The sequence below is a fragment of the Hyla sarda genome, chromosome 8 (genome assembly GCF_029499605.1).
Source record: "Hyla sarda isolate aHylSar1 chromosome 8, aHylSar1.hap1, whole genome shotgun sequence".
Lineage (NCBI taxonomy): Eukaryota > Metazoa > Chordata > Amphibia > Anura > Hylidae > Hyla > Hyla sarda.
This window is the reverse complement of record NC_079196.1, coordinates 39,458,015-39,472,725: the sequence shown is the minus strand read 5'-3', so window position 1 is coordinate 39,472,725 and position 14,711 is coordinate 39,458,015. Positions and strand designations below refer to the sequence as shown.

General features: G+C 42.9%; 1 long non-coding RNA gene across 5 annotated transcripts in view; it reads left to right on the top strand.

Annotated features, from left to right (window-relative positions):
• Positions 1 to 14,711, top strand: part of LOC130284580 (uncharacterized) — a 59,186-nt gene that overhangs the window by 41,497 nt on the left and 2,978 nt on the right. For 3 of the 5 annotated variants that reach the window (XR_008847091.1, XR_008847094.1, XR_008847092.1), the window contains exon 3: positions 3,223 to 3,400. This is a non-coding gene — a long non-coding RNA (uncharacterized LOC130284580). Of the gene's footprint in view, positions 1 to 3,222; positions 3,401 to 6,642; positions 6,753 to 14,711 lie in introns of all 5 variants that reach the window. The other 2 variants (XR_008847093.1, XR_008847095.1) reach the window with 2 other exon arrangements.

Below are 14,711 nucleotides of genomic sequence, written 5' to 3'. Positions count from 1 at the left end.
GAACTGTATAGACTTTACCATCTGTCTACCCTCAGTAAAGCTACCATTGTCCGTAACTTGGTGTCGGAGTCATTATTGCGCCCGTGCCTAGCCCAGGATCCAGCGGTATTCCCTCGAGTGGTTTTAGGCTAAACCACACTGTGGCGTCACAAATACAAGAGCTTAATGCCATCTGCCCACAGGGTAACAACTAGTGATGTGCGGCATTGGCCATATTCGAATTCGCGATATTCCATGAATATATAGACAAATATTCATCCTATATTCGCATATTCGAGGAAGAAAACAGTGAGGGGGTGGGTAACTTTACTATTGGTTGCTAGGGATGTGGTTGATGACCTCTGACAAGTGTATTTGCATCATTCTAATTGGCCCATAAGTGAAAAGAAGGAATATGCGCATATGTGGAAAAAAGTGAATATTCGTAATTTCAAATATATAGCGAATATATTCGCAATATTCGCGAATTTGCGATATTCGCGATAAGAATTTGAAATGCAAATATTCGTGCCCAACACTAGTAACAACATCTGCCCTCATCACTTCCCGCTACCACACAAACATCCAACTGTAGTGCTTTTGGAATAAAAAATAAGTACATTTTTCCTGAAAATAATGTGTAAAATAATGTGTAATTTTTCCTGCTGCATAATGTGTACTCTTCATAAAAAATACTTTTTACAGGTCACAGTGACACGTAAAATGGGCACTAATGGGCAGTAAGAAGCTCTGTACTACATCCAATGTGTAATTATTGGGTGTCAGAATGGTATTTCTCCTGTAGAACTCAGAAAACCGCCGACACACAATATATTCTGTTTAACAATTACCCTCGGCTTGGGGAGATTGCCCGGCACCGGGTGATAAGTGTTAGAATTCTTCCGCTAATTTGTTGAGAAAAAAAAAAAGTAAGACGTTGAGTCTTCCCATAGTAATGGTTATCATATATGTTACATATTACATGTAAGTAAGTACTTATTTACTGACGTAATGGCAGCACATGACCTGATTCTGAGGTTTTTCTGCATGCCGAATGATGTGCATGAAAAGTAATGATATCAGCTGAACAATGGGGTCAACCCCCATAAATTACTGCGGTGTTTCCCAACCAGGGGGCCTCCAGCTGTTGCAAAACTACAATTCCCAGCATGCCTGGACAGCCAAAGGCTGTCCAGGTATGCTGGGAGTTGTAGTTCTGCATCAGCTGGAGGCACCCTGCTGGGAAACACTGGATTACAGTAAAATAAGCGATGATATAGATGTCCCTCAGAGTATGTGTATAGCTAGATATACAGTATATATTCTTTAAAGGGGTACTCCGGTGGAAAACTTTATTTTTTATTTTTTTTTTTAAATCAACTGGTGCCAGAAAGTTAAACAGATTTGCAAATTACTTCTATTATAAAAATCTTAATCCTTCCAGGACATATTAGCTGCTGAATACTACAGAAGAAATTCTTTTCTTTTTGGAACACAGAGCTCTCTGCTGAATCATGAGCACAGTGCTCTCTGCTGACATCTCTGTCCATTTTAAGAACTGTCCAGAGTAGGAGACAATCCCCATAGAAAACATATGCTGCTCTGGACAGTTCCTAAAATGGAAAGAGATGTCAGCAGAGAGCACTGTGCTCGTGATGTCAGCAGAGAGCTCTGTGTTCCGAAAAGAAAAATAATTTCTTCTGTAGTATTCAGAAGCTAATGAGTCATGGAAAGATTAAGATTTTTTAATAGAAGTAATTTACAAATCTGTTTAACTTTCTGGCACCAGTTGATTTAAAAAAAAAAAAAAAAAGTTTTCCACCGGAGTACCCCTTTAAAGTGGTATTACCAGAAAGAAAACGTTTGTTTAAAATCATAAATTTCCTAAAATTATATAATTTTTTAATTCAACTTTATTTTATAACAGTTACACCTTTGGTGCAAGTTGAAGTTCTCCAGTAGATAACTCCAATCTGTTCTTACTACTACCCCCTCCCACTTGTTTTGAAAGAGCGGGTGCAGGAGAACAAGGCAGGCGATGCATACAGCGTAGTCCACTGCGCCTTTCTCACATTCACCTACAGAAATCTGGCATAAGATGTCAGCAAAGCAGTAAATACACAATACTCACATATGCAGAACGTAAGGCAATGAATAAAGAGATAGTAAAGGATAAATACAATGTCACTTTATGACAACACTGCAACCATACTACAACCAATAACTTAGGGTAGCAGGATCTGTACTGGGGCACTGCAAACATATGTGATACTGCATGTCACTTATAGACCTGTCCTCACTAACATATACCATTATAGTCAGAGCTGGTGCAAGGATTTTTGCCACCCTAGGCAAAAGTTAATTTTGCCTCCCTCTTGACACCGTCCATTGGCCCACCCCACCTTACTTCTGGGGTGACATACTGTAACAAGCCCCCACCTCATATAATTAGCTTACTACTGGGGTGACACACTGTAACAAACCTCCTCCTTATGTTGCTGGCTGAGCGAGTGGTTCGGATGCTGGTTGTCTAACTTTCTTGCGGCAGGCAGAGCGGTGCCCCCCATCAAGGGGGTGCTCTAGGCGGCTGCCTATTTTGCCTATAGGCAGAGCCGGCCCTGGTTAAAGTGTATCCATTTTGGCTGTATTGGACACAATTTGTTTATTTAGATAGCTCCCCGCTATCTCCTGTACAGAACTGCCCGAAGCGTGGCCACCATGCCCCCTCCATATAATTCTATGGAGGAGCCGTTCGACAACCTTTGGCTCTCCCATAAAGCTTAATGAAGGGGCGTGGCGGCCTCCGCTTCGGGCGGGGGTCTTAATGCCCTCCTACAACACAGGAGATCACTGGGGGCCCCCAGCGCTCGGACCCCACGCGATCTAACACGAAGGACGATCCTTTAAGGGAAGATAAAAGGATTAAAATGATAAGAATATAATAATAAAATAACCTGAGTCTACAGGTCACTGCCTCCCACAAGACCAGCACACTCCTCTTCTGCTGCTTTACCTTTCCTATTATCTCATGACGTACAACCATAAGGAAAACACCTTTATCATGTTCACAGCATTATATATGTAACCCCAATGGGTTTAAAAATGCCTAAAAAATGCCCCGTAGATGGCGGACTACACCTACAAATGAACTGAGACAAGTTTTACTGTACTTTGATGGTAGAGTTTTGGGATCATGTGATTGGCAGCCATTTTAGGAGAGATGATTCAGCATTTTCTCCTCAGACAGCAAGAAGGAGAGCCAGAGAAAGGATGTGCTGAGAAGACGTTGTGAGAACCCACTTCACAGAGAACAGCTCCAGCTCAGAAAGAGAGACCTGGACTGGAGAGACAAGAACTAAGTGCAGCTGGACTGGTGAATGCAAACTGCAGCTGGATTGGCCTGATTACGGGCGTTGGGATGGTAAGCGTAAAGCCCTCTCTCCCCTGTACCACAACAGGGCTCCCTGTCTTATTCAAAGAAAAGGTGTGGTGTCGGGGTGCGATGTAAGGTGTAGGGGCAGGGGTAGATGGTGTTAACCCCTTAGTGTTCGTGACACCAGGGCGTGGTTTGCCTATGTAACCACCCGAAGGTTGCACCGCTAGTCCTAGGTAGGCAGGGAAAATAATAGTCCTAGGCCAGGTTAGGTTAACGGTAGCTTTACTGAGGTAGACAGATAGTACAGTCTTTACAGCTAGGCCAGGATCCCAGAGAGGTGACCAGTAACACAGAGGGGACCTTGCCGCTTGCTGGGACTTGCAGTGACTTGACAGACTGTAACTCAGCCACGCTGACTGTAATAGACTTGACTGAAGATAGTGACAGCAGACAGAGACGACTTGAATTACTGACTTGTGGCTGTAATTTAGGCTTGAGGCCTCCAAATGTGCTGGACACCGGCTCTGAGACGTCTGGACTGGACTTGACCTCAGGATCTAAGAGAGATTGTAGTACCTCCCCCTCTTATAAAGGGGGCTCAGCAAGGAGCCCATAGGCTAGCTGCCGGTCATCTGGTGCTCTCTGGGTAACAAAACATGTGACTTTAACATGTGACTAATAACCATGAGACCATATCAAAGGTCCTTTACATTCAATGTACAACTATACACTTTATGGGGGAACACTGCAGGTGAGCCCTGAGGACATACAGGGACTCAAGCTGATAGACTGTAGGAGGATATCCTGTACTGGGACATCACAAAGGTCTTGAGGTCCGGTGGCGGAAATCCACACAGCTAGGCCTTTTTCAGTGATGTCGCGGAGCAGGACTTTGTAAGGGCCCCCTCTCTCCTATGTTCACCGACGGCCGTTAGAGGGAAGATAAGGGGGTGGGCCGCAGATGTGCGCATGAGTGGGAAATGAAAATACACACATGCATTGCTCCTTGTGTTATATTATTGCTTATTGTATTATGTTATGCCTGCTTGTTCTTTTTCTGCTTACTATATATATACATATACATATATATATATATATATATATATATATATATATATATGTATATGTTCCCAGTGGGACCCCACATCCTTACCCCGGATGCTCCGTTAGGTGGAGGCACTGCCACAGACATGTACCCCAGCTCCTCAGGATCCGCCAGTCGGATGTAGTGAGGTAGCTAGGTTAATGTACCCCAGAGACACTAGAGGACACCCCCAAAAACCCGTTATATATATGAATGGCAGATAACAACAACTTGCATTAGGTAAAGATAAGGTGCAGCCATTCATCATATGTAATACCTACTGAAATTGGACTTTCTATTGCATTATTTTCCAACCAGGGTGCCTCCAGCTGTTGCAAAACTACAACTCACTGCATGCCTGGACAGCCAAAGGCTGTCCAGGCATGCTGGGAGTTGTAGTTTTGCAATAGCTGGAGGTACCCTGCTGTTAATTACGGGTGTTCTGGGGATTGCACGGTTGGGGCTATGCTGGAAGCCTTGCACCTTATGAAATATTATAAGGATGCTTTGTGGTTTGCCAGGAAACACCTGATTATAAATTTGAAAATGATATTCATTCAGGTCTACAGCATGCTCAGTGACTATTCTGTGGTGTCCCGGTACTGTACACGTACTGTACCTTGTCTTATAAGTCCCCAAAGTCAGAGTTCCTCCGTACTGATAGGATGCTCTTCATGGGATAACCCCTAGTCACCTCTTCCTTCTTTAATTTTATGTGTTTGTAATATATATATATGATGTATAGTGTAAATATTACTTCCAGGATCTTAGGTCACATGACTCATAATTATATTGTTGCTAAGGTTAAGGACCTTCCAGGTCAGGTGCTCATGTCACGTGTTGTACCACAATGCTTTGCTTTGTATTAGGACTGACAGGTCTGGGGGACCAATAAGCTTGAAGCCCGCCCCTTTAGATATAAGGGCGCTGTTATCCAATCCTCGCTCTCTTGTTCTTGATCATTTCTAGAGAAAGCATCACTCTGTACAATTCTGCAAGAGAACTTAGGCCTGAAGCCTGCAAACTTCAGCCGAATACAAAACCGTGAGTTCAATCTAACTCAATCCTAATCCTACGTGACTGCTGGACCTAAACAATTCCCCTAAATCCAGTGGAAGAGCGTAAAAGCAATTACTTCAAACTTATTCCCTATACGGTCCCAACCAAACCTGTGAGGAACCTAAAGTCCGGTCCTTTGTAAAGACTGTTACTACGTTTAACCTGCATAAAATCTGCAGTAAAGTTATCTTCAGTTTACTAAGATTCCTTTATTCCTCCCTATCGTTCCTGGGACGGGTGGCGGTAGGATATATATACAGAGAGGAACCTTCACCCTGGCGTCACGACAGTTAAGGATTAATCTAACACTCTTTCATCACTGCACAGCTACACCCTACCTACCCTACACCCCCAAGCTACCACATAGTCTTCATAAACAGTATAGATGTGGAGAAAGAAGAAGATTAAAGGGGTACTCTGTCCCTAATACATCTTATCCCCTATCAAAAGGATAGGGGATAAGATGTCTGGTCTCTGGGGACCCCCTCAATCTGTCATTATGCACCCACCTTTGTGAACTCACTCTGCAGCGCTGGAGGCTCCAAATGTGGAGCGTGACAACCACGGGACCAGAGTATCGTGATGTCATGACTCCGCCCCTGTGTGACTGTCACGCCCCTCCCCTCAATGCAAGTCTATGGGAGGAGGGATAAGATGTATAAGGGCCGGAGTACCCCTTTAACACCCCTCTCCCCTTGTGTGTTTTGGCTCTCAATAAAGCTTCAGCCCTTTGATCTTCCCTCCCTACCCCCTTCTTTCCCAATTCTTATCACTGTCTGTAATGCTTTATTGTTTGTCTTTGTTTTATAATTTGTGCAGGAATGTTAGTGTAGCATGTGGTATGATGCATAGCATAGGAACACCTGTGCTGTATATTGTACTGTTAGGCTATATGTGCAGTAACTGTATTATGTGCTACTTCCTAGTTTGCCCTGGTTTGCAGTTCAATGTATGTATATGATGACTGGTTGCTAATAAAGTTATTTTCTTGAGAAAAAAAAAAAGAATAGACTATTTAGTCAAAATTTTCACAGTGTAAGAATAAGACAGTTTTAGTAAATCGGGGCCGCTGAAAGCAACCTGAACGGATTATAATAGAATTCATTGGTTAGATTTGTACTATACACACTGTACCTATACATAGGTGCACACTGTAGTCAGGAAAATAGAAAAAGTGCTGAGAATGAAGCGGGAGCCTGATTGTGATCGCTGTCTGGATGGATACCATCGGCCGGTGCTCTACGTTCCAGTAAGGTAAGACGTAAATCACACTTCCAGCAGTTAGATCTTTTTTCCAATGGTCAGGTATAAAAAAAAATATAAAAAACATACAGTGATCCCTCAACTTACAATGGCCTCAACATACAATAGTTTCAACATACAATGGTCTTTTCTGGACCATTGTAAGTTGAAACCAGACTCAACATACAATGTTACGGACCGTCCAGATCTTTGAAACATGTCAATGGCTGGAAGATCTGACCAATCAGAATGGGCAACACAGCTAAATTGCGGCATTCAGCTTCTTATCTACCGAAAGTGTGCTATACATATGTGGTGACGGGGTGGTGCTGGTGATAGTGTAGGGTATCTTGGTGTTAACCCTAAATTGTCGTGACGCCAGGGTGTGGTTTCCTCAATGTAATGGTCCTACTGCCAACCGTCCCACAAACGGCAGGGAGAAATAACGGAATGTCCACAACAGATTTTCTGAAGTAAACTTGAAGTAACTTTACTGTATATTTTATGCAACGGCATGTAACACAACAGTCTTTTACGAGTGAACCGGGATACAGGTTCCTCACAGGCTTGCTGGGACTCCGGATCAATGAGCTTTGATGCTAGCCACCGTGCTACTATTTTTAGGAGATTTGAGTTTCTAGTAGTCACATAGGATTCAGTAATTTGAGCTTTAGTAACTCACGTTTAGTGGCTGCGGATTCTTAGGCTTTGGGCCTAGCTTGAATTGATGATTGTGCTGAGATTAGTGCTGCTTGCTAGTCCGGCTGCTTGCTAGTGGCAGCAGCTCCTTATATAATAAGGGGGTGGGACAAAGCTCATTGGTCAGCAGAACCTGTCACTTATGAACCCAGTGAACTCTGGGTATCACATGACCCAAAGGTCCTTTAATCTTAATACAATTTAATTAAAGGCATTTGACCTTGAAGGTCCTATACAGAGGTATTCCTATATAACATATTAAATATATATAAATTTATACATTAAATAACATTTACATGAGGGGACTAGGGGTTAGTCCTAAGGGAGAGCCCTATTGTCATGGAGGGACTCTGGCTGTGGGGACTCTAGACAAAGGGACAGGACCAGGTCCTGTTCCGGGACACCACACATATGTACCCCAACTAGATTGGTTGTTTGTTGTCTGCAGGTAACTCTACAGAACTACTCAGTGATTAATGTCCTCAAAGCAAATGGTTTAATAACAAAATCAGCTCTGCTGCATCTCTATAGGTCTATAAACTGAAAGAAGTGGTGGCCCGGCACTGGCAGGACTAGAGTACATAAATAACGGGCGGAGGAAAAGACCGGGGTCTCATGAAATGAAGTTGGTCATGGAGGTGCAACGTCCACAACAAGGCTGTAACAAATATAACAAATGAGACTCTCATCATCCAAGGCCATTTTATTCGGTCATGTTAAGGTGCAGGCGTGTGCGGCGGCAGAGGCAGGGACAAACCAGAACAGGCTGTTTCACACTAAACTGCACTTTTTCAAGCCGGTATACCGGCTTGAAGAAGCGCAGTTTAGCGTGAAACAGCCTGTTCCGATACAGGCTGGTGTGGCGGCGGAGGCAGGGACAAACCGGAACAGCCTGTTTCACGCTAAATTGCGCTTCTTCAAGCCGGTATATCGGCTTGAAGAAGCGCAGTTTAGTGTGAAACAGCCTGTTCCGGTGCAGGCTGGTGTGGCGGCGGAGGCAGGGACAAACCGGAACAGCCTGTTTCACGCTAAATTGCGCTTCTTCAAGCCGGTATATCGGCTTGAAGAAGCGCAGTTTAGCGTGAAACAGCCTGTTCCGGAGCAGGCTGGTGCGGAGGCAGGGACAAACCAGAAGAGGATGTTTCATGCTAAACTGCACTTCTTTAAAGGGGTACTCCCGTCGAAAACTTTATTTTTTAAGTCAACTGGTGTCAGAAAGTTAAACAGATTTGTAAATAACTTCTATTAAAAAATCTTAATCCTTCCAATACATTTTATGGGCTGTATACTAAAGAGGAAATGCTTTTCTTTTTGGATTTCTCTGATGTCACGAACACAGTGCTTTCTGCTGACCTCTGCTGTCCATTTTAGGAACTGTCCAGAGCAGCATGTGTTTGCTATGGGGATTTTCTCCTGCTCTGGACAGTTCCAAAAATTGACAGCAGAGGTCAGCAGAGAGCACTGTGGTCGTGACATCAGAGAAATCCAAAAAGATAAACATTTCTTCTGTAGTATACAGCCCCTTAAAAGTACTGGAAGGATTAAGATTTTTTTTAATAGAAGTAATTTTCAAATCTGTTTAACTTTCTGGCACCAAGTGTTTTAAAAAAATAACGGGAGTACCCCTTTAAGCAGGTATGGCAGCTTGAAGAACAGTTTAGCGTGAAACAGCCTGTTCAGGCCCTGCCTCCATCGCCGCACCCGCCTGCACCTTAACATGACCGAATAAGCCGCCATTGGATGGTGAGTGCAGTCTCATTTCTTTCTTGTAAGTTTCTCTATAGGCTTGTGTAGTCCTCCAGGAACAAATGTGAAAAATATGGTTGTGCAACACTTACCGAATATTTATGTTATTAGGTAATGGTCATACATTGAGATTACCAGATGATGCATAAAATGGATTTATAGCAGAAATAAATGGCTGCAGATCGGATAATGATCAGGTCCAGTGGATTCAATCATTTTATTCATTTTCCCTGGGTGATATCTACTGTATGTGGAAACCCCGGCCCAACAAATGATTATTAATGAGGTTGGAACATTTCTATCATTCAGCCACTTGAAGGAACAGAAATCTTCCAGTCGTGCAGACACAAGAGAAATTGTCAAGTGTCTGCCGGGAAGCCGGAAGGAAAGAGTCACCGCGTTTACCAAGCGATCCGCGATTATGTAGCCAAATGTCTGACCTTTACTTATACTACATCATCACCTGCCATTCCACCTTAAAGGGGTACTCCGGTGGAAAACTATTTTTTTTTTTTTTCAAATCAGCTGGTGCCAGAAAGTTAAACAGATTTGTAAATTACTTCTACATAAAAATCTTAATCCTTCCAGTACTTATCAGCAGCTGTATGCTACACAGGAAGTTGTATAGTTTTTTTCTGTCTGACCACAGTGCTCTCTGCTGACACCTCTGTCCGTGTCAGGAACTGTCCGGAGCAGGAGAGGTTTTCTATGGGGATTTGCTCCTGCTCTGGACATGAGTTCCTGACATGGACAGAGGTGGCAGCAGAGAGCACTGTAGTCAGACAAAAAAGAACTACACAATTTCCTCTGGAGCCTATAGCAGCTGATAAGTACTGGAAGGATTAAGATTTTTAAATAGAAGTAATTTACAAATCTGTTTAACTTTCTGGAGCCAGTTGATTTGAAAATGTTTTTTTTCTTCCCTCCAGTGTACCCCTTTAAATGAAACAACATTACCACCTTAAAGTAAAATAAAATGAATCAGTAAAATGAATCAGTAAATGTAGGAAAATAGTTTTATCTCATCTCAAGAAACCCGGGACTGATCCAATATGGCTGCCATTAGAACGGCGGTTTTTGAAAACTCCACTATAACAAACGTCCATTCAACAAGAAAAGTGGAGCCTGGCATTAGTATATACTGGTAGATAGATGTCACAACGTCTTATAATAAGACTGCGCTAGGAGGTAATGTGCCTGCTGTGGGTGGTGCTCACTAGTGTTGAGCGGCATAGGCCATATTCAAATTCGCCATATTCGAATATATGGACGAATATTCATCATATATTCGCTAAATTCGCATATTCGTAATATTCTCGTTTTATTTTCGCCTATGCGAAAATTCGCGTCTGCAAAAATTAACATATGCAAAAATTAGCATATACAAAAATTAGCATAAGCGAAAATTCACATATGCAAAAATTAGCATATACAAAAATTAGCACAAGCGAAAATCTGCACGCCAGTCTCACACAGTAGTATTAGAGCCTTCTTTACACCACACAAGCTGGAAGCAGAGAGGGATGATCATTGTGATGTGTACTGTGAAAAAAAAACAAAAAAAACAATATTCGTAATTACGAATATATAGTGCTATATTCGCGAATATTCGCAAGCAACACTAGTGCTCACACAATGCGGTATAGTCCATAAAGTGCAAATTAGAAGAAGGAAGAAACGGGAGCAACTCACCCGAGAGGTTTCAACAAGGTATAATCTTTATTCCATAAAGTGCCAGTGCATATGTAGACCACAGGAGGCAGATGTTACAGTGGGGGAGCAGCAGACAGCGGCGGGCGAGCACGCCGCTGTCTGCTGCTCCCCCACTGTAACATCTGCCTCCTGTGGTCTACATATGCACTGGCACTTTATGGAATAAAGATTATACCTTGTTGAAACCTCTCGGGTCTCGGGTGAGTTGCTCCCGTTTCTTCCTTCTTCTAATTTCCACTATAACAAAGTTGCCTGGTTAGGCGGTAATATATCCCTGGACATTAGCATAATGTGGGCAGATTTGTATCTCAGGAGCCTGAGAATATATAGTTTAGGGTTGTTTATATTTCCTCAGAGAACCCTATTAATTCCAGATATTCCTTCAATGTCTGCTCCACACACTACATGGAAGAGAGGATCAGACTACAGAGGGTTTGTTTATAGTCTGTTGCCCCGGGGACACATAGGTCAGCACAGGTGCCGAAGACATAAAGCGATAGGGGATCTTATATCAGGACCAGTTATAAAGTTGCTTCATTTTTCATTTCAGATGCACTGGAGCATTACAAAAAACTTGGTACAGTTAATTTTTAATTTCTTTGCATTACTTTTTAAAGTATAACTATCCTTAAAGGGTACCTCTCATCAAATAAACTTTTGATATAGTTTAGATTAATGAATGTTGAATAACTTTCCAATAGCATGTTAATGAAAAATATGCTTCTTTCTATTGTATTTTTCCCGATCAGTCCTGTCAGCAAGCATTTCTGACTCATGCTGGAGTCCTAAACACTCAGAGCTGCCAGCCTGCTTTGTTCACAGCCAAACAGGCTGTGAACAAAGCAGGCTGGCAGCTCTGAGTGTTCTCCTTTGTGAACAAAGCAGACTGGCAGCTCGTAGTGTTTAGGACTCCAGCATGAGTCTGAAATGCTTGCTGCCAGGACTGGTAGGGAGACCCCTAGTGGTCATTTCTTCAAAGTGGAAAATTAAATAGAAAGAAGCATATTTTTTAATAACATGCAATTGTAAAGTTATTCTGCATACATTAATCTATAATATATCAAAAGTTTTTTTGATGAGAGGTACCCTTTAAAAAAAAAATGTTCCGTTGGTGCAGGCTCTATTTTTCTCTCAGCTAAAATCCTGTAAAATTACTGGGTCACCTATAGATCCCATGCAAGTGAATGGGGTCCGCCATGACCCGGTAATAGCCGTTTGCATCCAACTCGTTTCAGGGTCCCTTAACAGGTCGGATGCAAATGACCGTGTGAACCTAGCCTAACAATGTCCAGACATGTGAAAAGTTTTGACAACGCCTGAGGCCCACTGTGATCGCAATTAAAAAAAAGCCGGGGTAGCGCACGTTATCGCACTCCACTCCCTGGCAAACCCGACCTTTTTTCTGCATAGACTTATATAATGAAAAGGTCGGATTTGATTGACAGCCGGGGAGTGTGCTGCCGCAGTGGGTCTTGGGGCTGAGATTTGGTGCGATCAAAACTTTTGACACGTCTGAGCTACATCAAAAGTGTGTTTTTTAACCCGTAGAGCACACTGGACATACCAATATGTCCTGGCTGCCTGGTACTTGGCACACTAGAACGTACATGTACGTCTTGAGTCTCTACAGGACTATGAAGCAAGTGCAAGAGCTGCGCTCACTTCACAGACCACAGGACATTGTTCAGACGTAGATTAGTTGAGTGCAGTGTGTCCTGTCAGGCACCAAATGCTGTAAGAAGAATGGGCCGGAGGAGGGGAGACCAATTCCAGTGGCAATGGGAGAGCGGGGGAAGGTACATCAAAGCTTATGAGAAATAAAAAGTTCCCTTTTATCAGCTATAGGAGATAGTTACCATAACTGTGCAAAATGTGTGGGACCCACAACTATATCAACATTGATGAAGGCCGCCTGACCCCCTCCAGTTTAGTTACAGCCACTGGAGGTGGTTGGGAAGCCCTATACAGTGGTCCCTCAAGTTACAATATTAATTGGCTCCAGGACGACCATTGTATGTTGAAACCATTGTATGTTGAGACCAGAACTCTATGGAAACCCGGAAATTGGTTCTGAAGCCACCAAAATGTCATCCAAAAATAGGAGGATTAAAGATAAATAAGTAAATAACTACTATAGATAAAGCAAATCCTTACATATAAAAGTAAGAAAGATCTGCTGGGAGCTGTAATCACTGTCTATTTCAGGGTTTCCCAACCAGGGTGCCTCCAGCTGTTGCAAAACTACAACTCCCAGCATGCCCGGACAGCCTTCGGCTGTCCGGGCATGCTGGGAGTTGTAGTTTTGCAACAGCTGGAGACACCCTCTTTGGGAAACACTGGTCTATGTAGAGGACAGAAGCTTCTTCAGGGTCCTGTACAGAACACGCAACGTCCTAAAAAAAAAAAAAAGGAAAATGGAGCCGCCCTCATCTGATGCCCAAAGGAGCAGCTAACCCTGGTACAGGTAAAGAGTACAGAATATGTAATACCTCCCTGTACTGTAGGGGGTGCTACCAGACACCAGTCAGTGCATACACTTCAGTAATACAGGTAAAGAGTACAGAATATGTAATACCTCCCTGTACTGTAGGGGGCTCTACCAGACACCAGTCAGTGCATACACTTCAGTAATACATGTAAAGAGTACAGAACATGTAATACCTCCCTGTACTGTAGGGGGCACTACCAGACACCAGTCAGTGCATACACTTCAGTAATACAGGTAAAGAGTAGTACAGAACATGTAATACCTCCCTGTACTGTAGGGGGCGCTACCAGACACCAGTCAGTGCATACACTTCAGTAATACAGGTAAAGAGTAGTACAGAACATGTAATACCTCCCTGTACTGTAGGGGGCGCTACCAGACACCAGTCAGTGCATACACTTCAGTAATACAGGTAAAGAGTAGTACAGAACATGTAATACCTCCCTGTACTGTAGGGGGCGCTACCAGACACCAGTCAGTGCATGCACTTCAGTAATACAGGTAAAGAGTACAGAACATGTAATACCTCCCTGTACTGTAGGGGGCGCTACCAGACACCAGTCAGTGCATGCACTTTAGGAATACACGGATTTCACCAGTGAAATATCCATTCCGATTGGTCGGTTCTTCCAGCCCTTGACACGTTTCGCAGATTCCATAGCATTGTATGTTTAGTCTGGTTTCAAGTTACAATGGTCCAGAAAAGACCATTGTATGTTGAAACTATTGTATGTTGAGGCCATTGTAAGTTGAAGGATCACTGTATAGAGGAACAACAGTGGAGAAGATTTGGGGGCATCTATAAAATACCAGTGGTCCCCAAACTGTGGAGCACCAGATGGTGCAAAACTACAACTCCCAGCATGCCTAGACAACTGTTGGCTGTCCGGACATGCTGGGAGTTGTAGTTGTGCACCATCTGGTGCTCCACCATTTAGGCAGTACTAAGAGTCCACATTAGTGATCTCCAGACGAGTCTTCCCCAACTTGAGGCTTTTTTTTAAGACTTCAGCTTTTATGATGCCCTTACAGTCTGTACTAGAGAATAAAATCTAATAAAATCCATTAATTAAAAAAAATAAATATATAATAATAATAATTAAATAAATAACATATATATCAGCCAATGGAAGATAAATCCAATCTACTTGCCCATATGCCTCTTCTCATCCATGGTAACTACACATCTCACCTGGAACATTGTGTTCTGCTTCATATTTCCCAAATTATATTTCGGCCATCGCAGACTCAAATGATCGACATTAAAGCTGTTTTCTGGTAAAATTCCATTTGTACAGATAGATTTGATATTTGCCGTTCTGAGT